General features: G+C 47.2%; 1 protein-coding gene across 2 annotated transcripts in view; it reads right to left on the bottom strand.

Annotated features, from left to right (window-relative positions):
• RNASET2 (ribonuclease T2) overlaps window positions 1–15,933 on the bottom strand; it is a 167,812-nt gene extending 151,879 nt beyond the window's left edge. The window contains exon 1 of one of the 2 annotated variants that reach the window (XM_044290262.1): window positions 15,801–15,933. The gene's annotated coding sequence lies outside the window, so the exon portion shown is untranslated. Of the gene's footprint in view, window positions 1–3,817; window positions 3,943–15,800 lie in introns of those variants that run through there. The other variant, XM_044290263.1, reaches the window with a different exon arrangement.
• Between the last annotated feature and the right edge of the window lie 6,984 nt (window positions 15,934–22,917).

Here is a 22,917-nt window from a genome sequence, read left to right as displayed (position 1 = left end):
CGTCCCACACATTAAGGGAACTGCACCCTGACTGTTTACCTTTCTTTGCGAGGTGTCCTGGTTGTTGGAGCAGCCTTGCTGCGCTCTGCAGTGTTTGTTTTCCCGGTCTTCTCGGCGTGCCACGTGGATATGACGTCACTTCTTCGGTGTCTCACGTGTCTTAGCCGGACTTGGTTTTAAGTTTTTCGTTGGTGGTCTTTTTTGATCCGGAGGATTCAGATGGGATTCGTTGCTCGGAAGCGCTTCCAGAATGAGGTTATTGGCAGGTTTTCAGAGGGAGGTCACCAGACGCGTTTCGAAGGACTACGCTGCCTTCTTCATCAGTGGTAGCCCTCTGACTGCCGTTGTACTGCCTTTTATGCTGCTGGTGGATCTTTCAAAGACCTGGACTGGATCTTATTTTGTATGGTCCAGACTTTTGGATGTGGTGGTTCCATCGAAAATCTGGATAAGTACTAATTAGGTATCTTCTTTTGTTTGCTGTTTTCTGTGTGTGTATGTTTGTGCTATTGTTGGTAGTGTGATGTGTTTTGTTTTGGTTCTTTGTTGATTAATGGTTTCTGACTTAATTCTGCGGTTTTTCTCACAGTGTCTGTGTTTTCTGTGGTACCGCTGCGGCTTCTACTAATTGTGCATTTTTGTATTCTTGTATTTCTGTATTCCGGCCTGCTTGGGGACCTTAGTGTGTATTTTTTCTAGTGGGTTGTTCTTTATTGATTAATGGTCTTTAATGTGTTCTGGATTCTGTGCTTTTGATCTTGCTTGCGGTATTTTGTCCGCGTTATTTTTATTGGGAAATTTGGTATCTAGAATGTCTTGTATTGTTTTTGTTATCCTACGGTATTGCTCCTTCGAAACGCGTCTGGTGACCTCCCTCTGAAAACCTGCCAATAACCTCATTCTGGAAGCGCTTCCGAGCAACGAATCCCATCTGAATCCTCCGGATCAAAAAAGACCACCAACGAAAAACTTAAAACCAAGTCCGGCTAAGACACGTGAGACACCGAAGAAGTGACGTCATATCCACGTGGCACGCCGAGAAGACCGGGAAAACAAACACTGCAGAGCGCAGCAAGGCTGCTCCAACAACCAGGACACCTCGCAAAGAAAGGTAAACAGTCAGGGTGCAGTTCCCTTAATGTGTGGGACGCCACACTAAGTACAGCACCCGACTGACCTACTACATATATTTTTATATTTTTACATTTTTGTATTTTATATATATTTTTACCCTTTTTATTTTCTCACCGCTCTACCCATATATTATATACCTCCTATGTGACCAAGACCGGAGGTATAGACAGACAATTTTTATGGACTACATACAAATGGACACAACCACTCACTGTACCCACGGAAGGTGAAAACCGCTATTAAATAATTACTGCAGTGCCACACCTCCACTCTGCATATATTTGCTATTTTTGCTACTCCTGTTATTTTTTGGTATATTTTTTGACATATCTCTGGTATTGTGTATCTGCAACGCTGTATATGGCAAAACATCATTCTTATTGTTATTTTTATTTATGAGAACCTCATCCTTTGGACCTCCACATTTTTAGAACCTCTACCTCTTTATTTCCCACTCCTAAAACGTACCCTTACAAAAATAAATACATATCTTACTATCCCACATACTGCCTCCTTAGCATTATTGATAGATGTAGAGTGCCGGTTTTTCCACTATATACTTTTATGGTTGACAAGTAAGCAGCCACCTCCAGGAAGAGCCATTCCCTGTGAGCTAACTGTGAGTAACTATCCAGAGACCAGGAGACGCCAAATTCCTCCTCAGCTAGTCAGTCCCATACCAAGCAGAAGATAGACAAAGCAGAAGATATAGATTCCTGCCACATATTACAGAGCTATGAGCAGATGACTAATCCTGCAAGAGAGCTCCAGGCACATGCTAGATTCAGAAGAGATATTGATCCCTGCTGGGACCCAAAAGACTAATGCTGTATCTCATATGGATTAATGCTGCCTTCAGTAAAGACAAGTTGAATTATAATTCAATTCTGGATCTCATTCATCACTACCAAGTTCCTCAATTACTCCTACTAGCAGCACTCATTTATTGCAAGTGAGCCAGGATCCAGGAGTTCATCCGTACCAAGGTAGGAGACACCGTTGACACTATACCTACTGCTACACAGATTACAGATACACATTATACCACTCTGGCATTCCTCACCTGGTACGTGAGTTGCAACACCTTAAAGGGCCCTGAGACTGTGACCTGCGCACGCTGCAATTGGCGTCACGAACAAAAACTCTTAACTATCATTTACACCTGACCCAGTCATTGCATATTATAGCGTCAGTGTGCATAATCCCAATCCGGCTTACTGCACCCATACAGCAGGCTACAAGCACATATGGGGTGTTTCCTGAATGGGGAGGAAATGAGGAACAAAATGTGTGGTGCATTTTCTCCTTTAAGCCCTTGTAAAAGTGAAAAATTGGAGTCTGCTAGTAATTTTTCATTTTAACATCCAAGTGCTTTTAAATCCTTTGACAAGTATTTCGGCCTTCTGTGAGACACCCGTTTGCTGAAAAGTACCCTTCCACCCCTTAAAATGTACGTACGGGGGTGCAATTTCCAAAATAGGGTCACTTCCCTGACGTTTTTTAATTTCTAGGGACCTCAGGAATTTTTTTATTGTGACATGGCACCCAAAATCCATGTCTGCCAATTCAGGCCTGCCATCAAAATCCATATTAAACCCATTACTGCAGGCTACAAGCACATATGGCGCTCCTCCCCTTTTGAACCCTGCCATGCGCTCATGCATCCGTTTTTGAGCACATTTGGGGTGTTGCCATATTCAGGGGGAAATGGGTAACAAAATGTGGGGTGCATTTGGTCCCGTTACCCCTTGTGAAAGTAAAAAATGTGGATGTGGGTCTGACATTTTTTTTCACGGCCAAGTGTTTCCTAATTCTGTGAAAGACCTGATGAGTCAAAGTGCTCACTACACACCTTGCAATATTCCTTGAGGGTTGTAGTTTCCGTAATGGGGTCACTTTTGGGGGAGTTTCTCCTGTAGGGGTACCCCAAGGTGTCTTCATATGCGACATAGCTCCCAAAAGACAATCCTGCTAAAGATGTCCTCTAAAAGCCCTATGGCGCTCCTCCCTTTTGAACCCTGCCATGCGCTCATGCATCCATTTTTGAGCATATTTTTTGTGTGGTTTGTAAACTTCAAAATCAAGGTAATAAATAATGAGGTTTATTTTCATTTTAACCCTTGCTAGAAAATAGAAAATCTGAAAGAAAAAAATATATATACATTTTGAAATGTCACCTTCATTTCCTTTCATTCTTGTGGAACACCTCAAGGGTTAACAAAGTTTGTAACGTCAGTTTTGAATAATTTGAGGGGTGGAGTTTCTAAATGGAGGTAATTTATGGGTGGTTTCCATTACATAAGCCCCTCAAAAGCATTTTATAACTGAATTGGTGCTTAAAAAAAAATGGCTGCGAACATGATAAAAAATTAAAATGACAAAATGATGCTGACATAAAGTAGACATATGGGGAATGTTAAGTAATAAATATTTTATGAGGTATCACTTTCTGTTTTAAAAGCAGAGAAATATTAATTTTGAAAATAGCAAATTATTCTAAATCTTTGGTAAATTTGGGATTTTTTCATGAATAAAGTTAAAATATATTGACTCAAATTTATGACATGAAATACAATGTGTCACGAGAAAACAAATCACTGAGTGACATGTCAGATTTGCAAAAATCTGCCTGGGATTTAAGGTTAAAAGTTGCTCAGTAATAAATACGCATAAAGTGACATACCCGTTTACCTATTGTTACCAGTGACGCAGAAGACAAAGCCGTTCGGTGACAAATCCAATCGTAACAAGCCAGAACCTGTCAGATCCGAGCAGCACTTCCCGTCATAGAATTACTTCCTCTTTTGCCGGACAGTAAACACTCTGCCGCCCCCTTGTGTCGGCATCGTTAAGAACACCAGTTATTTTAAAGAGCAGGAAATTGATATCCGCTCCCCAGCGATAACTGGGCTGCCTGTCACAGACGTCAGAGTGGCCACTTGGGGCTCCTCCACTAGTTCCGAACAGTACCCTTCCTCTTTAGAATTGCCTAGCTTGTGGAAACTATGTGTCCGGACCAGGGATGGATTACGTGGCCCAAAGGCCCTGAGCTCTTCCTCAAGCTTGGGCCCCGCGAGAAAAAAACAAAAACAGTATACTGCATTTTTTTATTATTTTTTTTATAGTTGTACGAGGCTACATTATTTGTGGGGAGATTTGTAACTTTTAGCGATACCAATTTGGTGTGTGACATTTTTTATTTGTTTTTTTGGCAGATGAAAGGAAAAAAAAAAAAAAATACAAATTGGCCGGGTATCTGCTGTTTTTAAAAAAAAACAATATCGCCAACGAGTGGTACAGTGGTAGGGTGGTGGATAATAAGGATGTCCTGATACCGAGTACCGATTCTTTTATTTAACCGCCTCCGGACCGCCTAACGCAGATGTGCGGTCCGGAGGCAGCAGCGCTGCGCACAACGACGCATATACGCGTCATCTCGCGAGGCGCGAGATGACGCGCTATGCGGTCCGCGCATGCGCAGTTCGGGCCGGCATTTCGAAGAGGACCATTTCGTCATCAGCTTGCCAGCCAATGATCGCGGCTGGCAAGCTGATGATTTTCAAAAAAGCCAATCACAGCGCCAGATAACAGATCATATTTGTAAATATGATCTGTTATATGGCTGCCTGCTCCTCTGCTGGTTCTTTTCGTCGGTTGGATCCAGCAGAGGAGCAGGCTTCACAGTGAGTACACCAAACACTACACTTTAGCCCCAGATCACCCCCCTGAACCCCAATTAACCCTTTGATCACCCCTTTGTCAATCACTAGTGAAAGGAAAAAAGTGATCAGTGTAAACTGTCACTTTTTTTTTTTCAATGGTATTGACCGTTAGGTTTTAGGTATAGTTTAGGTCCCTTGGTTAGGTAGTTAGCGATCAGTTAGCGTATCGCTAATCAGCATTTGTACTTTTATAGTATCTGGAAGTGATCAAAACTGATCACGGTCAGATCTATAATAGTACTAGTGTCACTTTAGTTCGCCCTCCACCCAAAACGCAGTGTTTGCCCGATCAGGCCTGATCGGTCGCCCACACGTGCGTTCGCCCACCCGCCCCACCGCAGTGACAAAAAAAATTTTTTTTTTGATCACTGCACAATCACTTTACACGCACTGCGGCGATAAAAAAAAAAATCAGTTTTGATATTTTTTATCAACTGCAGCGGCCTCCGGTACTTCGCTAGCCTCCCCTTTGTAAGACAGGCTTGCTTTTTTTTTCTTGGGTAGTCTCAGGGAATACCCCTAAATTTAGTTGCCCAAAATGTCAAACAGGGGGTATTCCTCTGAAGAGGCCTACAGGCTTCTGACCCAGTCGGATGAGGAGTGGGAACCCTCATCTGATGAATCCCGCGGGTCAGAATACGAACCTGTAGAAAGCAGTGGCTCTCTGACCCAAAGTTCGGACGAGGAGGCTGAGGTCCCTGATACCACCAGGCGTACCCGGCCCCGTGTCGCTAGACCACAGGTTGCGCAGGATCCGCTTCAAGAGCAGCAGAGTGGGGCTGGTGCTGTCGGATTACGTGGTGAGGCATACACCAGCAGCCCAGCCCTCCCTGGACCTAGTACCAGCACTGCCGTACAACCTGGTGAAGTAGCGAGCACCAGAAGGGCAGTTGAAGCTGGAACGGCGGCACGTGCAGTAGTGACCCTGTCGCAGCTACCGCAAAGACGTGCCCGTAGAGCCCCTAGAATCCCAGAGGTGCTGGCAAACCCTGATTGGCAGTCCCCAACTTCAGCCGCACCTGTAGTTTTCCTTTTCACTGCCCAGTCTGGAGTTCGGGTTGAGACAGCTCAGATCGGTTCGGCTCTGGGATTTTTTGAGCTGTTCTTGACTGCAGAGCTTTTAGACATAGTTGTGGCCGAAACAAACTGGTATGCCACACAATTTATCACCGCTAACCCGGGAAGCTTTTATGCCCAGCCTTTCCGGTGGAAACCAGTCCAAGTTTCCGAAATTAAAACTTTTCTGGGCCTCCTACTCAACATGGGCCTGACAAAAAAGCATGAATTGCGGTCATATTGGTCCACGAACCCGATTCATCACATGCCCATGTTCTCTGCTGCTATGTCCAGGGCACATTTTGAGGCCATCCTGCGTTTCCTGCACTTTAGTGACAACACCGCCTCCCGTCCCAGGGGCCACCCTGCTTTTGACCGGCTCCACAAAATTCGGCCCCTCATAGACCATTTCAACCAGAAATTTGCAGATTTGTATACCCCAGAGCAAAACATCTGCGTAGACGAGTCCCTGATACATTTTACCGGGCGCCTTGGCTTCAAACAATACATCCCAAGCAAGCACGCCCGGTATGGGGTCAAATTGTATAAGCTCTGTGAAAGGGCCACAGGCTATACCCACAAATTTCGGATCTATGAGGGAAAAGATCAGACCCTGGAGCCGGTCGGTTGCCCTGACTACCTGGGGAGCAGTGGGAAGACAGTTTGGGACTTGGTGTCACCCTTATTCGGCAAGGGGTACCATCTTTATGTGGACAATTTTTACACAAGTGTGGCCCTCTTTAGGCATTTGTTTCTAGAACGGATTGACGCCTGTGGTACCGCGCGAACTAGTCGCGCGGGCTTCCCCCAACGGCTCGTTACCACCCGTCTTGCAAGGGAGCAGAGGGCCGCACTGTGTAACGAAGAACTGCTTGCGGTGAAATGGAGAGACAAGCGTGACGTTTACAAGCTCTCCTCCATTCACGCAGACACGACAATACAAATTGAGCGAGCAACCCGTGTCATTGAAAAGCCCCTCTCAGTCCACGACTATAACCTTCACATGGGAGGGGTGGACTTCAATGACCAGATGTTGTCTCCGTATTTAGTTTCCCGCAGAACCAGACGCTGGTATAAGAAGGTGTCTGTATATTTTATTCAATTGGCTCTGTACAATAGTTTTGTTCTCTACAGTAAGGCTGGGAGAACTGGATCCTTCCTCAAATTTCAGGAAGAGATCATCGAGAACCTCCTGTACCCAGGAGGTTCCGTGGCCCCATCCACCAGTGTAGTTAGCCGTCTACACGAGCGACATTTCCCCAATGTCGTTCCTGGTACCTCAACCCAACCGTCACCCCGAAAAAGATGTCGTGTCTGTAGCAGGAGTGGAATAAGGCGTGACACCCGCTATTTCTGTCCTGACCACCCTGCCCTATGCTTTGGAGAGTGTTTCCGGAAGTACCACTCACAGGTACACTATTAGCATAGGGATCATCTCACCAGGACAGGCACACAGGGCTATTAGGGCCCATTCACTCACTGCTGCTGCAAACGTCTCCTTTCACATGGGACAAAGTGCATAACGCACTTCGCCACATCTTTGGGCGATTTGCGCTTTGCACATTGACCCATGGGGAAGGAGAGGTTTGTTCTATAAAGGTAAAAAAAAAAAACAAAAAAAAAAAAAACACCAGTAAGCAAAAAGGTTAATGTTCAGTTAAAAAAGTTAAAGTTTATATGTTCTGTTGCAAAGTTAATAAAATTATTGCGTTGCGGCCTGGTTTTTTCTTTTCTTTTTTTACCTTCCAGGTGGACCAACCGATCGACCAGCTGCAGCACCGATGTGCATTCTGACAGAAGCATTGCGCTGCTGTCAGATTACACGCAAGTCGGTGTATGCGGCGCTGCAAGACGGGATTTTCTCCTCTGCAGTAACAGATATGTTTGCCGAGGCATACGAGCTGAGGAGGAGGCGGCGTTCCTATGCTTTGGCAAACACTTTGTGTATATGTATATATATATATATATATATATATGAACGGAACGGAAAAGAACGGAAAAAAAAATCTCATTACCTGTATGCTTAATATAAGGAGAATAGCAGAAACTCCTAATGCTGGCCATACATGTAATGATTGCGGAGACCCTCAAATGCCAGGGCAGTACAAACACCCCACAACTGACCCCATTTTGGAAAAAAGACACCCCAAGGTATTTGCTGAGGGGCATATTGAGTCCATGAAAGATTTAAATTTTTGTCCTAAGTTAGCGGAAAGTGAGACTTTGTGAGAAAAAATAAAATAAAAATTATCGCTAAGTTATGCGAAAAAAAACTTGCCAGGCCCCTCATTGGATACCTTGGGGTGTCTTCTTTCCAAAGTGGGGTCACATGTGGGGTATTTATACTGCCCTGGCTTTTTAGGGGCCCTAAAGCGTGAGAAGAAGCCTGGGATCCAAATGTCTAAAAATGCCCTCCTAAAAGGAATTTGGGCACCTTTGCGCATCTAGGCTGCAAAAAAGTGTCACACATCTGGTATCGCCGTACTCAGGAGAAGTTGGGGAATGTGTTTTGGGGTGTCATTTTACATATACCCATGCTGGGTGAGAAAAATATCTTGGTCAAATGCCAACTTTGTATAAAAAAAAAGGGAAAAGTTGTCTTTTGCCAAGATATTTCTCTCACCCAGCATGGGTATATGTAAAATAACACCCCAAAACACATTCCCCAACTTCTCCTGAGTACGGCGATACCAGATGTGTGACACTTTTTTGATGCCAAGGTGGGCAAAGGGGCACATATTCCAAAGTGCACCTTTCGGATTTCACCGGTCATTTTTTACACATTTTGATTGCAAAGTTCTTCTCACACATTTGGGCCCCTAAATTGCCAGGGCAGTATAACTACCCCACAAGTGACCCCATTTTGGAAAGAAGACACCCCAAGGTATTCTGTGAGGGGCATGGTGAGTTCCTAGAATTTTTTATTTTTTGTCGCAAGTTAGTGGAATATGAGACTTTGTAAGAAAAAAAATAAAAGAAAAAATCATCATCATTTTCCGCTAACTTGTGACAAAAAATAAAAAGTTCTATGAACTCACTATGCCCATCAGCGAATACCTTAGGGTGTCTACTTTCCGAAATGGGGTCATTTGTGGGGTTTTTGTACTGTTTGGGCATTGTAGAACCTCAGGAATCATGACAGGTGCTCAGAAAGTCAGAGCTGTTTCAAAAAGCGGAAATTCACATTTTTGTACCATAGTTTGTAAGCGCTATAACTTTTACCCAAACCATTTTTTTTTTTTGCCCAAACATTTTTTTTTTAATCAAAGACATGTAGAACAATAAATTTGTCGAAAAATTTATATATGGATGTCGTTTTTTTTTGCAAAATTTTACAGCTGAAAGTGAAAAATGTCATTTTTTTGCAAAAAAATCGTTACATTTTGATTAATAACAAAAAAAGTAAAAATGTCAGCAGCAATAAAATACCACCAAATAAAAGCTCCATTAGTGAGAAGAAAAGGAGGTAAAATTCATTTGGGTGGTAAGTTGCATGACCGAGCGATAAACGGTGAAAGGAGTGTAGTGCCGAAGTGTAAAAAGTGCTCTGGTCATGAAGGGGGTTTCAGCTAGCGGGGCTGAAGTGGTTAAGTACTCGCCAATACCAATTATGGTGTGGTAATGTTTTTACAGCAAATTTCTATTTAATTTAGTCATAGGGGAGATTTATCACACCTTGTACAAAGAAATAGCGGCGCAGTTGCTGATGGCAATGAAATAAATTTCAGCTGGAATTTGGTTGCTATGGACAACTGCTTTACTTTTCCTTTGTACATGGGTTAATAAATTAATAAATGGGCATAAGGATGGGAATGGGCATATAACAGTATTTTCCAACCAGCGTGTCTCCAGCTGTTGCAAAACTACAACTCCCAGCATACCCGGACAGCCTTTGGCTGTTTGGGGATCACTATTATATGCTCATCCCCCCCCCCCCCCCCACTTTATTTTATTAGTCACTGTTTGTCCTCAATTTCATGCACCGTACCCACCTGGCCTGCTGCAATCCTTCCCATGCAGATGTACCAGAGTACTGGGAGGAAGTGGCTTTAATGGCATGGGACTTGGGAGCCGCCGCACAGAAGTCCCGCCCCCACGCCGATCAGCTGGGACATGCTGCCGTCCCGACGCTGATCGGCTGGGAGCAGTGCCGCCACCTGGAAGACAACATGGGACCTGCCGCCGCAGCCCCCACCACTGATCTGGGACACGGGACCCGTTGCACGGCCATGAGGCATCGGGACATCCCTAGTGGATAATCATGCTAATTAAGGGTTACTATTGGGAGGATGATTAGACAGGGGTATACATACATAATACTTTTTTTTATTCTGCAGCAGCTTCCCATACGAGTGCGGCAGATTCATTATCATTTGGAGTCAATTTGCACGCTAATTACATTAACAGTGAATTTCATGGCCAACAGGAAAGGAGGCCAGAAGAGCCTTTTCTCCGTTTGGCCATGCTATTTCTTGACAGGGCACTAAATTCAGTGGCTATATAACTGCAGAAATACACATATGGGCTCATGCACACAACCGTTGTTGTTTTGCGGTCCGTTTTTCACGGATTCGTTATTCAGTATCTGAGGGGTTTTTTTCTCCGATTTACGTCCTCTTCCATTCCGTTATTGCACAAAACATATCCGTATGGCTTCCGTATTTAATCAGTTTTTGCGGATCGTATACAGAAACAGTAACTTATTAATCACCAAACACATGAGCAATATGGGCTGGGCATAGCATTTCTACAGTATGGAAATACGGATGTGTTCCATGTGCGTTCCGTATTTTTTGCGGACCCATTGACTTGAATGACGCCTCGGACCGTGATTTGCGGACAATAAAAGGACATGCGCTACTTTTTTGCAGAATGTCCATGCAGACAAACGGAAATGGAATGCACACGGAGTAACTTCTGTATTTTCTACAGCCCCATTGGAGTTAATGGTTCCGCATACGGTCCGCAAAAAAAAAATAAAAAAAATTATCGGAAGCGGAAAGAATACACGTTTGTGTGCATGAGCCCTATGGATGAATGGCCTTCAAATTGTCTCTCCCAGCCCCACACTGCCCCCTTAGGCCTCATGCACACGACCGTTGTGCCGTTTTCCGTTTTTTTTCGCTGACCCATTGACTTTCAATGGGTCAGTGGAAAAATCGGAAAATGCGCTGTTTGGCAGCCGCATCCGTGATCCGTGTTTCCTGGCCATGAAAAAAATAGGACCTGTCCTATTTTTTTCACAGCCAACGGTTCATGGACCCATTCAAGTCAATGGGTCCGTGAAAAATCACGGATGCACACAAGATTGTCTTCCGTGATCCGTGTCCGTTTTTGATGCGTGAAAAACACATCAAAGCTCATTGCACCCGCACGGAAAAAACTGAACGCAATCACAGACAAAACTGCCTGAACTTGCTTGCAAAATTGTGCGAGTTTCACTGAACGGATCCGGACCTAATCCATCACGCCCGTGTGAACTCAGCCTAACCCTGGGTTCAGACCTGAGCGTTCTGAAAGGAGCGCTCTGTATGTGCGATTGTACGGGCGTTTACAATCACGCATACAGAGACAAGCGAACACACATTGTCGCGCGTTCCCGAAAGTCTATATACGGGAACGCACGACAAAACGCCCCAAAAAAGCTCAAGAACTTGTTTGAGCGTCGGGCGTTTTACAGCGCGATCGTACGCGCTGTAAAACGCCCAGGTGAGCATTCCCATAGGGAATCATTGGTCTCTCCTTGCTGAGCGTTTTACAGCGCGTAGGAACGCGCTGTAAAACGCTCAGGTGTGAACTTAGGGTAAGGCTACATTCACACGTCAGTATTTTCCTATATCCCGATTTTCGGTCCGTTTTTTGCGGATCCGTTGTTCCTGAAAATGTTTCCGTATGTCATCCGTTTTTTGCGGATCCGCAAAAAACAGAAACATGTATAAATTTCAATAATCAAATAAAGTTGTTTGGAATTCATTGAAAAAAAATTGAAAAAAAAAATAAAAATTGTTATGTGTTTCCAGGAACGGAATCCGCAAAAAACGGATGACATACGGAATGACATCAGAATGTCTTACGTTTTTTGCGGATCCATTGACTTTGCATTGTACCAGGATCCGATTTTTGCGGAACATAATAGGACATGTTTTATATTTAAACGGACATGCGGAACGGAACAACGGAAACGGACAGCACACATTGTGCTGTCCGATTTTTTTCCAGGACCCATTGAAAATGAATGGGTCCAGATCTGGTCCTGATCTGTTCCGCAAAAAACGGAACAGATCAGGAAAGAAAAAACGGACGTGTGAATGGACCCTTATACAGCCTGCAGGCAGCACTGATGATCTGCAGACCTGAACCAGCATTGTGACAGCAAAAGTAGCCCAGTGAGCGTTCCGTGCAGTGCTCTGAGCAATGTCCTCACCCTTAACGCCGCCACCCGCCTCCTCATTCTTCTCCTCTTGCCACAAGGCGGTGCTGACTTTAAGTCCCGCACAGAAAGTCCCGCGTCCGGGCGTTATCACTGTAGTCCTCGCTGTAGGTTGTTAGCGTGGCACTGCAGCTCACGGCAGTCCTCCGCTTTACACTGTGTGACTGCAAACCAATAAGGGGCAATTTGGGCAAGGATGGGCCTGGGCTGCCAACCCAAACACCCCTCTTATAATCCTCTACTGGTCTGGACCCTGTAATAATGACTGCTGTCACACCTACATCGATCAGTTCATTAGCAACATCAGGGACTGGCATCTGTCCTTCCTGCTGTAATTTCGGCCATCAAGGTGCCAGGTGTCAGACCCCCGCCGATCTGATATTGATGACCTCTCCCAGGGATAGGTCATCAATATTAAAAGCCCCGAGAACCCCTTTAAATACTGAAAAAAGAAATTAAAACTTTGGGGGATTATTTTATTTTATTTTTTTACACATCCCCATATTTTGACCACCATAACTTTTTGATAGTTATGTCTGCTAAGCTTGTGAGGGCTCATTTTTTGCTGTAGTTTTTATTAATACCATTTTGGAGTGTGTGCGTCTTTTTGATCACATTTTATTCTGTTTTTGGGGGTAAGGCCTTTTTCACACTTGCGCTGTCCGGATCCGGCGTGTACTCCACTTGCCGGAATTACACGCCGGATCCGGAAGAACGCAAGTGAACTGAAAGCATTTGAAGACTGATCCGTCTTCAAAATGCTTTCAGTGTTACTATGGCACCCAGGACGCTATTAAAGTCCTGGTTGCCATAGTAGGAGCAGGGAGCGGTATACTTACAGTCCGCGCGGCTCCCGGGGCGCTCCAGAATGACGTCAGAGCGCCCCATGCGCATGGATGACGTGCCATGCGCTCACATCATCCATGCGCGTGGGGCGCCCTGACGTCATTCTGGAGCGCCCCGGGAGCCGCACGGACGGTAAGTATGCTGCTCCCCCGCTCCCCACTACACTTTACCATGGCTGCCAGGACTTTAGCGTCCTGGCAGCCATGGTAACCATTCAGAAAAAGCTAAACGTCGGATCCGGCAATGCGCCGAAACGACGTTTAGCTTAAGGCCGGATCCAGATCAATGCCTTTCAATGGGCATTAATTCCGGATCCGGCCTTGCGGCAAGTCTTCAGGATTTTTGGCTGGAACAAAAAGCGCAGCATGCTGCGGTATTTTCTCCGGCCAAAGAACGTTCCGGTCCGGAACTGAAGACATCCTGATGCATCCTGAACGGATTTCTCTCCATTCAGAATGCATTGGGATAATCCTGATCAGGATTCTTCTGGCATAGAGCCCCGACGACGGAACTCTATGCCGGAAGACAAGAACGCAAGTGTGAAAGAGCCCTAAGTGAAGCGATGAAAAAATGGCAAATTCACCGCATTGGAAAAAATATTTTTGTATTTTAATAGTACAGCTGTTTTTCGACTTAGCCTATTAAAAATAAGATCAGTGTCATCTACAGATCCTCCATAACAGTGCCATCCACAATCTGTTTTAATATGGCCTTTGAACATAATTTTTCAAGTAAAATCATATAAACCCCTTTTTTTGTCATTTTGGTGTTTTTTCCTGATTAATCGATGAAATTATCGACAACTAATCGATTATTCAAATACTCGTTAGCTGCAGCCCTACATGTTACAGAGCAGGACTGTGCATACAGCTAAAGTTTCACTGTTTAGCACAAACGTGTAGCCAAACGTGACTCCTAGATTAAAATGCATGAAATGTTGTACAGGTTAGGCTACTTTCACACTTGCGGCAGGACGGATCCGACAGGCTGTTTACCCTGTCGGATCTGTTCTTCCGCTATTTCGCCATGGTGCCGGACCGCCGCTCCGTCCCCATAGACTATAATGGGGCGGAGCTCCGGCGCAGAACAGCAGTGCACGGCGAAAGACCGCTGGACTAAAAGACCCGCATGTCCGACTTTTTAGTCCGGCGGCCTCTCACCGAGAACTGCTGTATTGCGCCGGAGCTCCGCCTCGTCCCCACTATAGTCAATGGGGACGGAGCGGCGGTCCGGCGGCACAGCGAAATAGCGGAAGGACGGATCCGACACGGTGAACACCCTGTCGGATCTGTCCTGCCGAAGTGTGAAAGATGGATTTTGCTGTGCGTAAACCACAGATCTGCAAAATACGGATACCAGCCATCTGCATCCCGTAATTTTCACAGGTCCGATTATCAAGAAGCCTATTCTTGTCCACAAAACAGACAAGAATAGGACATATTCTATTTTTTGTGGGACAGACATGATAATATACGGATGCAGACCGCATTTTCTCAATATCCATTGAAATTAATAGGTCCACATCTGATCCGCGAAAAAAAATGCGAATCAGATGCAGAAAAAAAAAAATATATAGTGTGCATGATGCCCTACACTGAATTAATTCTTTTTCCAAAAGATTTACACGCAGATAAAAAAAAAAAAAAGTCAGATATTTGCAAAACTTGGCATATGCAGTTAGGGTACAGGTACATGGCGACAGCAAGTTGCCCGACACAAAAGGCTACATTTCAATGGTGCCGCAATGCAACATGCTGCGACTGGATGGATTTGATGTAAATGTTGGATTGCGACACCATTGAAATACATTATATGAAATGTCACCATGTAGTTGTACCCTAATGTCTCAGGCAGATATGTAAATAGTTACAGATGGGGTCTGATGAGCAGTGATGGCCAGTTCGCATTGTTCGCCCCCCGTGAACACATGCGGGCTGCCGTCTTTTTTTACAAGTCCGGCGAGGCACAGGTTAGCCCTTACCTGTGCCGCGAGCCGGTCTGAAACAAATGCGGTCACCAGGAGCAGTCAGTTCCGAGACCAGCCCGATGAAGGTCCCCGGCGGCTGTTCTCGTAACTGCCTGCTCCCGGTGACCGCATTTGTTTCAGACCGGCTCGCGGCACAGGCACAGTTAAGGGCTAACCTGTGCATCGCCGGACTTGTAAAAAAAGATGGCAGCCCGCACGTGAACACGGCGAACTGGCCATCACGGCTGATTAGTAGGTCTAGTCACAAGAGGAAGTAAGTAAGGGGCTTCCCCCACTTTCCTATACATAGGCTCCCAGGGGCTGTTTTTGCATAGTGTACCTCTTGGCAAGAGATTGTTTAACACTGGCACAAGTAGTGTTGTGCACCTGGGAAGGAAACTACATGTCACCCGTGCATACTAGAACATCAGATCACCGTACACCAGCAGTGTCAGCAAATCTCCAGCAGATGCCATTTCCTGAGATAACCCGTGTCACCCGCGTCAGGAGCCGCAACAAAACAAGGGCGAAACCTGAAGTGTAAACACGTACTTTACACGCCATTCACTAAAAGCAGTGTGACAACTAGGCTACTACTATGGTTACCGTCACACACTCACTACTAATACTTCGTAAAGTGACATACCTGTTAACCTTTTGTTTACCAGGGGCGCAGAAGACAAAGCCGTTCGGTGACAAATCCAATTGTAACAAGCCAGAACCTGACTGTCAGATCCGAGCAGCACTTCCCTTCATAGAATTACTTCCTCTTCTGCCGGACGGCGGACAGTAAACACTCTGCTGCCCCCTTGTGTCGGCATCGGGCACAACACGGCAGCTGACTTTAAACCTCTTCAGGACCCTGCTAAACACGTTAACATACATTGATCCAGGTGAGCACAAGCTCAGCCGATCACAGCTGCTACAGAAGTGTGCCAAACATCCCTACCTCACATTTAAGGCCTCTTTCACTTGACTTTTTCAGTGTTTTGCGGTCCGTTTTTCACGGATCCGTAGTTCTGTTTTTTTTCTCCGTTTTTCCGTATGGCATATACAGTATACAGTAATTACACAGAACAAATTGGGCTGGGCATAACATTTTTAATAAAAGGTTCCACAAAAATGTAACGGGTACGGAAGACATACGGATGCATATAATTTTTTTTTGCAGCGGACCCATTGATTTGAATGGAGCCACCGAACGTGATTTGCGGGCAATAATAGGAAATGTTCTATCTTTCAACAGAACGGAAATACGAAAATGGAATACATACGGAGTACGTACTGTATATGGAACACAAAAAACAGCCTTTAACGGAAAAAAAACGGTTGTGTGAAAGAGGCCTTAGAGCTCGTTCACACGACCGTTGGTGTCCCGTTCCCGTATTGCGGACCGCATTTGTCCCGTTCCCTTGTCATTCCACATCACGGATGCGGACCCATTCATTTCAATGGGACCATAAATCCGGAGATGTGGAACGGAATACTACGGAAGCACTGTGGAGTGCTTTCTGGGGTTCCGTTCTGTGCCTCTGCACCGCAAAAAGATAGAACATGCTCTATCTTTTGGCAGAACAGAGGGATTGCGGGTCCATTCAAGTGAATGGGTCTGCGATCCCCATGCGCCTGCCCCACAGAAGGTGCCCGTGCATTGCGGACCGCAATTTGCGGTTCACAGCACGGGCCACCAACGGTCGTGTGAGCGAGCCCTTAGGCTGGGTTCACACCTGAGCGTTGCGCAAACGCGCGTTTTTATGCGCGATTTTGTCGCGCGTTTTTATGCACGTTTTTTGTAATAGTAAACGCGCGTTTGACGCGCGTTTGGGTGATTGACAGCAGTGTTGTCCAAAGAGTATATGGCCCAAACGCGCGTCAAACGCGCCAAAAAAAGCTCCTGTACTTGTTTGAGCGGCGGGCGTTTTACAGCGCGATCGTACGCGCTGTAAAACGCCCAGGTGTGAACCATTCCCATAGGGAATCATTGGTTCTTGCCTGTTGTGCGTTTTACAGCGCGTAGGAACGCGCTGTAAAACGCTCAGGTGTGAACCCAGCCTTAGTCTGAATCACAGACACTGCTATCATTAACCCACACCTAATGCGAAGAAGGTGTGCTGAGGGGTTGGAGCACTGTGTGCGATTCGTCCAATGTTTTACATGAATAGAGGCAGATAGAACTGTAGAGCTGCTCAAGCATCGCTATGCTCGGCACATGGTGGTACTCGGCCAAGTACCGCATGTGCTCGAGCGCCATGCTCGAGTCTCCTTCCAGCACGTTTTGCGGCTGCTAAGCAGCCAATAAACATGCAGGTAAGTACTGCCATGACTGTCTGTCCCTTCCTAAGCGCAACTCTCCCTGACTCACAATGAGCCAAACCCGATGACGCATTCCGGCCAGCCAATCACTGTAATGACAGTATGTTACTATGTTAATGCCAGTAGCCATGTTGGGCTACTGGCATTACAGTGATTGGCTGGCCGGAATGCGTCATCGGGTGCTATATAGCTCATCGGTTCAGCTCATTGTGAGTCAAGGAGAGCTGCGCTTAGGAAGGGACAGACAGTTTCAGTTGTGTGATCGCAATATATTCGATAGAAAAACGTTTCAAAGACCCAAAAATCCTTTTAAGGCTGGCGGCAATATAATTTAGACAGCCATTTTTCCCCCCGATACTTTACAATACTTTTTCGATAGAGGGTGTCTGCAATGACTTGTGACTAGAGTTGAGCGAACACCTGGATGTTCGGGTTCGAGAAGTTCGGCCGAACTTCCCGAAAATGTTCGGGTTCGGGATCCGAACCCGATCCGAACTTCGTCCCGAACCCCATTGAAGTCAATGGGGACCCGAACTTTTCGGCACTAAAAAGGCTGTAAAACAGCCCAGGAAAGGGCTAGAGGGCTGCAAAAGGCAGCAACATGTAGGTAAATCCCCTGCAAACAAATGTGGATAGGGAAATGAATTAAAATAAAAATTAAATAAATAAAAATTAACCAAAATCAATTGGAGAGAGGTCCCATAGCAGAGAATCTGGCTTCCCGTCACCCACCACTGGAACAGTCCATTCTCAGATATTTAGGCCCCGGAACCCAGGCAGAGGAGAGAGGTCCCGTAACAGAGAATCTGGCTTCATGTCAGCAGAGAATTAGTCTGCATGTCATAGCAGAGAATGAGGCTTCACGTCAGCCACCACTGCAACAGTCCATTGGCATATATTTAGGCCCAGCACCCAGGCAGAAGAGAGAGGTCCCGTAACAGACAATCTGGCTTCATGTCAGCAGAGAATCAGTCTTCATGTCATAGCAGAGAATCAGGCTTCACGTCAGCCACCACTGCAACAGTCCATTGGCATATATTTAGGCTCAGCACCCAGGCAGAGGAGAGAGGTCCCGTAACAGACAATCTGGCTTCATGTCAGCAGAGAATCAGTCTGCATGTCATAGCAGAGAATCAGGCTTCACGTCACCCACCACTGCAACAGTCCATTGTCATAAATTTAGGCCCAGCACCCAGGCAGAGGAGAGAGGTCCCGTAACAGACAATCTGGCTTCATGTCAGCAGAGAATTAGTCTGCATGTCATAGCAGAGAATGAGGCTTCACGTCACCCACCACTGTAAGAGTCCATTTTCATAAGTTTAGGCCCAGCACCCAGGCAGAGGAGAGAGGTCCCGTAACAGACAATCTGGCTTCATGTCAGCAGAGAATCAGTCTTCATGTCATAGCAGAGAACCAGGCTTCACGTCAGCCACCACTGTAAGAGTCCATTTTCATAAGTTTAGGCCCAGCACCCAGGCAGAGGAGAGAGGTCCCGTAACAGACAATCTGGCTTCATGTCAGCAGAGAATTAGTCTGCATGTCATAGCAGAGAATGAGGCTTCACGTCACCCACCACTGCAACAGTCCATTGGCATATATTTAGGCCCAGCACCCAGGCAGAGGAGAGAGGTCCCGTAACAGACAATCTGGCTTCATGTCAGCAGAGAATTAGTCTGCATGTCATAGCAGAGAATGAGGCTTCACGTCACCCACCACTGCAACAGTCCATTGGCATATATTTAGGCCCAGCACCCAGGCAGAGGAGAGAGGTCCCGTAACAGACAATCTGGCTTCATGTCAGCAGAGAATCAGTCTGCATGTCATAGCAGAGAATGAGGCTTCACGTCAGCCACCACTGCAACAGTCCATTGGCATATATTTAGGCCCAGCACACAGGCAGAGGAGAGAGGTCCCGTAACAGACAATCTGGCTTCATGTCAGCAGAGAATTAGTCTGCATGTCATAGCAGAGAATGAGGCTTCACGTCACCCACCACTGCAACAGTCCATTGGCATATATTTAGGCCCAGCACCCAGGCAGAGGAGAGAGGTCCCGTAACAGACAATCTGGCTTCATGTCAGCAGAGAATCAGTCTTCATGTCATAGCAGAGAATCAGGCTTCACGTCAGCCACCAATGCAACAGTCCATTGTCATAAATTTAGGCCCTGGCACCCAGGCAGAGGAGAGAGGTCCCGTAACAGAGGATCTGGCTTCATGTCAGCAGAGAATTAGTCTGCATGTCATAGCAGAGAATGAGGCTTCACGTCAGCCACCACTGCAACAGTCCATTGGCATATATTTAGGCCCAGCACCCAGGCAGAGGAGAGAGGTCCCGTAACAGACAATCTGGCTTCATGTCAGCAGAGAATTAGTCTGCATGTCATAGCAGAGAATGAGGCTTCACGTCACCCACCACTGTAAGAGTCCATTTTCATAAGTTTAGGCCCAGGCACCCAGGCAGAGGAGAGAGGTCCCGTAACAGAGGATCTGGCTTCATGTCAGCAGAGAATCATTCTGCATGTCATAGCAGAGAATCAGGCTTCACGTCACCCAACATTGGAACAGTCCATTGGCATATATTTAGGCCCTGGCACCCAGACAGAGGAGAGGTTCATTCAACTTTGGGTAGCCTCGCAATATAATGGTAAAATGAAAATAAAAATAGGATTGAATGAGGAAGTGCCCTGGAGTCCAATAATATATGGTTAAGGGGAGGTAGTTAATGTCTAATCTGGACAAGGGACGGACAGATCCTGTGGGATCCATGCCTGGTTCATTTTTATGAACGTCAGCTTGTCCACATTGGCTGTAGACAGGCGGCTGCGTTTGTCTGTAATGACGCCCCCTGCCGTGCTGAATACACGTTCAGACAAAACGCTGGCCGCCGGGCAGGCCAGCACCTCCAAGGCATAAAAGGCTAGCTCTGGCCACGTGGACAATTTAGAGACCCAGAAGTTGAATGGGGCCGAACCATCAGTCAGTACGTGGAGGGGTGTGCACATGTACTGTTCCACCATGTTAGTGAAATGTTGCCTCCTGCTAACACGTTGCGTATCAGGTGGTGGTGCAGTTAGCTGTGGCGTGTTGACAAAAGTTTTCCACATCTCTGCCATGCTAACCCTGCCCTCAAAGGAGCTGGCATTGACACAGCTGCCTTGGCGACCTCTTGCTCCTCCTCTGCCTTGGCCTTGGGCTTCCACTTGTTCCCCTGTGACATTTGGGAATGCTCTCAGTAGCGCGTCTACCAACGTGCGGTTGTACTCGCGCATCTTCCTATCACGCTCCAGTGCAGGAAGTAAGGTGGGCACATTGTCTTTGTAGCGTGGATCCAGCAGGGTGGCAACCCAGTAGTCCGCACAGGTTAAAATGTGGGCAACTCTGCTGTCGTTGCGCAGGCACTGCAGCATGTAGTCGCTCATGTGTGCCAGGCTGCCCAGGGGTAAGGACAAGCTGTCCTCTGTGGGAGGCGTATCGTCATCGTCCTGCCTTTCCCCCCAGCCACGCACCAGTGATAGACCCGAGCTGCGTTGGGTGCCACCCCGCTGTGACCATGCTTCATCCTCATCCTCCTCCACCTCCTCCTCATCCTCGTCCTCCAGTAGTGGGCCCTGGCTGGCCACATTTGTACCTGGCCTCTGCTGTTGCCAAAAACCTCCCTCTGAGTCACTTCGAAGAGACTGGCCTGAAAGTGCTAAAAATGACCCCTCTTCCTCCTCCTCCTCCTCCTGGGCCACCTCCTCTTCCATCATCGCCCTAAGTGTTTTCTCAAGGAGACATAGAAGTGGTATTGTAACGCTGATAACGGCGTCATCGCCACTGGCCATGTTGGTGGAGTACTCGAAACAGCGCAACAGGGCACACAGGTCTCGCATGGAGGCCCAGTCATTGGTGGTGAAGTGGTGCTGTTCTGTAGTGCGACTGACCCGTGCGTGCTGCAGCTGAAACTCCACTATGGCCTGCTGCTGCTCGCACAGTCTGTCCAGCATGTGCAAGGTGGAGTTCCACCTGGTGGGCACGTCGCATATGAGGCGGTGAGCGGGAAGGCCGAAGTTACGCTGTAGCGAAGACAGGCGAGCAGCAGCAGGATGTGAACGCCGGAAGCGCGAACAGACGGCCCGCACTTTATGCAGCAGCTCTGACATGTCGGGGTAGTTGTGTATGAACTTCTGCACCACCAAATTCAGCACATGCGCCAAGCAAGGGATGTGCGTCAAATTGGCTAGTCCCAGAGCTGCAACGAGATTTCGCCCATTATCACACACCACCAGGCCGGGCTTGAGGCTCACCGGCAGCAACCACTCGTCGGTCTGTTGTTCTATACCCCGCCACAACTCCTGTGCGGTGTGGGGCCTGTCCCCCAAACATATGAGTTTCAGAATGGCCTGCTGACGTTTACCCCGGGCTGTGCTGAAGTTGGTGGTGAAGGTGTGTGGCTGACTGGATGAGCAGGTGGAAGAAGAGGAGGAGGAAGCCGAGAAGGAGGAGGTGGCAACAGGAGGCAAAGAATGTTGCCCTGCGATCCTTGGCGGCGGAAGGACGTGCGGCAAACAGCTCTCCGCCTGGGGCCCAGCTGCCACTACATTTACCCAGTGTGCAGTTAGGGAGATATAGCGTCCCTGGCCGTGCTTACTGGTCCACGTATCTGTGGTTTGGTGGACCTTGCTACAGATGGCGTTGCGCAGTGCACACTTGATTTTATCGGATACTTGGTTGTGCAGGGAAGGCACGGCTCTCTTGGAGAAGTAGTGGCGGCTGGGAACAACATACTGTGGGACAGCAAGCGACATGAGCTGTTTGAAGCTGTCTGTGTCCACCAGCCTAAATGACAGCATTTCATAGGCCAGTAGTTTAGAAATGCTGGCATTCAGGGCCAGGGATCGAGGGTGGCTAGGTGGGAATTTACGCTTTCTCTCAAATGTTTGTGAGATGGAGAGCTGAACGCTGGCGTGTGACATGGTTGAGACGCTTGGTGACGGAGGTGGTGGTGGTGGTGTTGGTGGTACATCCCCTGTTTGCTGGGCGGCAGGTGCCAACGTTCCTCCAGAGGCGGAGGAAGAGGCCGAGGCGGCAGCAGCAGAAGAGGCCGAGGCGGCAGCAGCAGAAGAGGTAGCAGGGGGAGTCTGAGTGACTTCCTTGGTTTTAAGGTGTTTACTCCACTGCAGTTCATGCTTTGCATGCAGGTGCCTGGTCATGCAGGTTGTGCTCAGGTTCAGAACGTTAATGCCTCGCTTCAGGCTCTGATGGCACAGCGTGCAAACCACTCGGGTCTTGTCGTCAGCACATTGTTTGAAGAAGTGCCATGCCAGGGAACTCCTTGAAGCTGCCTTTGGGGTGCTCGGTCCCAGGTGGCGGCGGTCAGTAGCAGGCGGAGTCTCTTGGCGGCGGGTGTTCTGCTTTTGCCCACTGCTCCCTCTTTTGCTACGCTGTTGGCTCGGTCTCACCACTGCCT

Source organism: Bufo gargarizans, chromosome 4, assembly GCF_014858855.1.
Source record: "Bufo gargarizans isolate SCDJY-AF-19 chromosome 4, ASM1485885v1, whole genome shotgun sequence".
Classification (NCBI taxonomy): Eukaryota; Metazoa; Chordata; class Amphibia; order Anura; family Bufonidae; genus Bufo; species Bufo gargarizans.
Note: the sequence above shows the minus strand (reverse complement) of the source record. Positions and strands in the feature narration are given on the sequence as shown.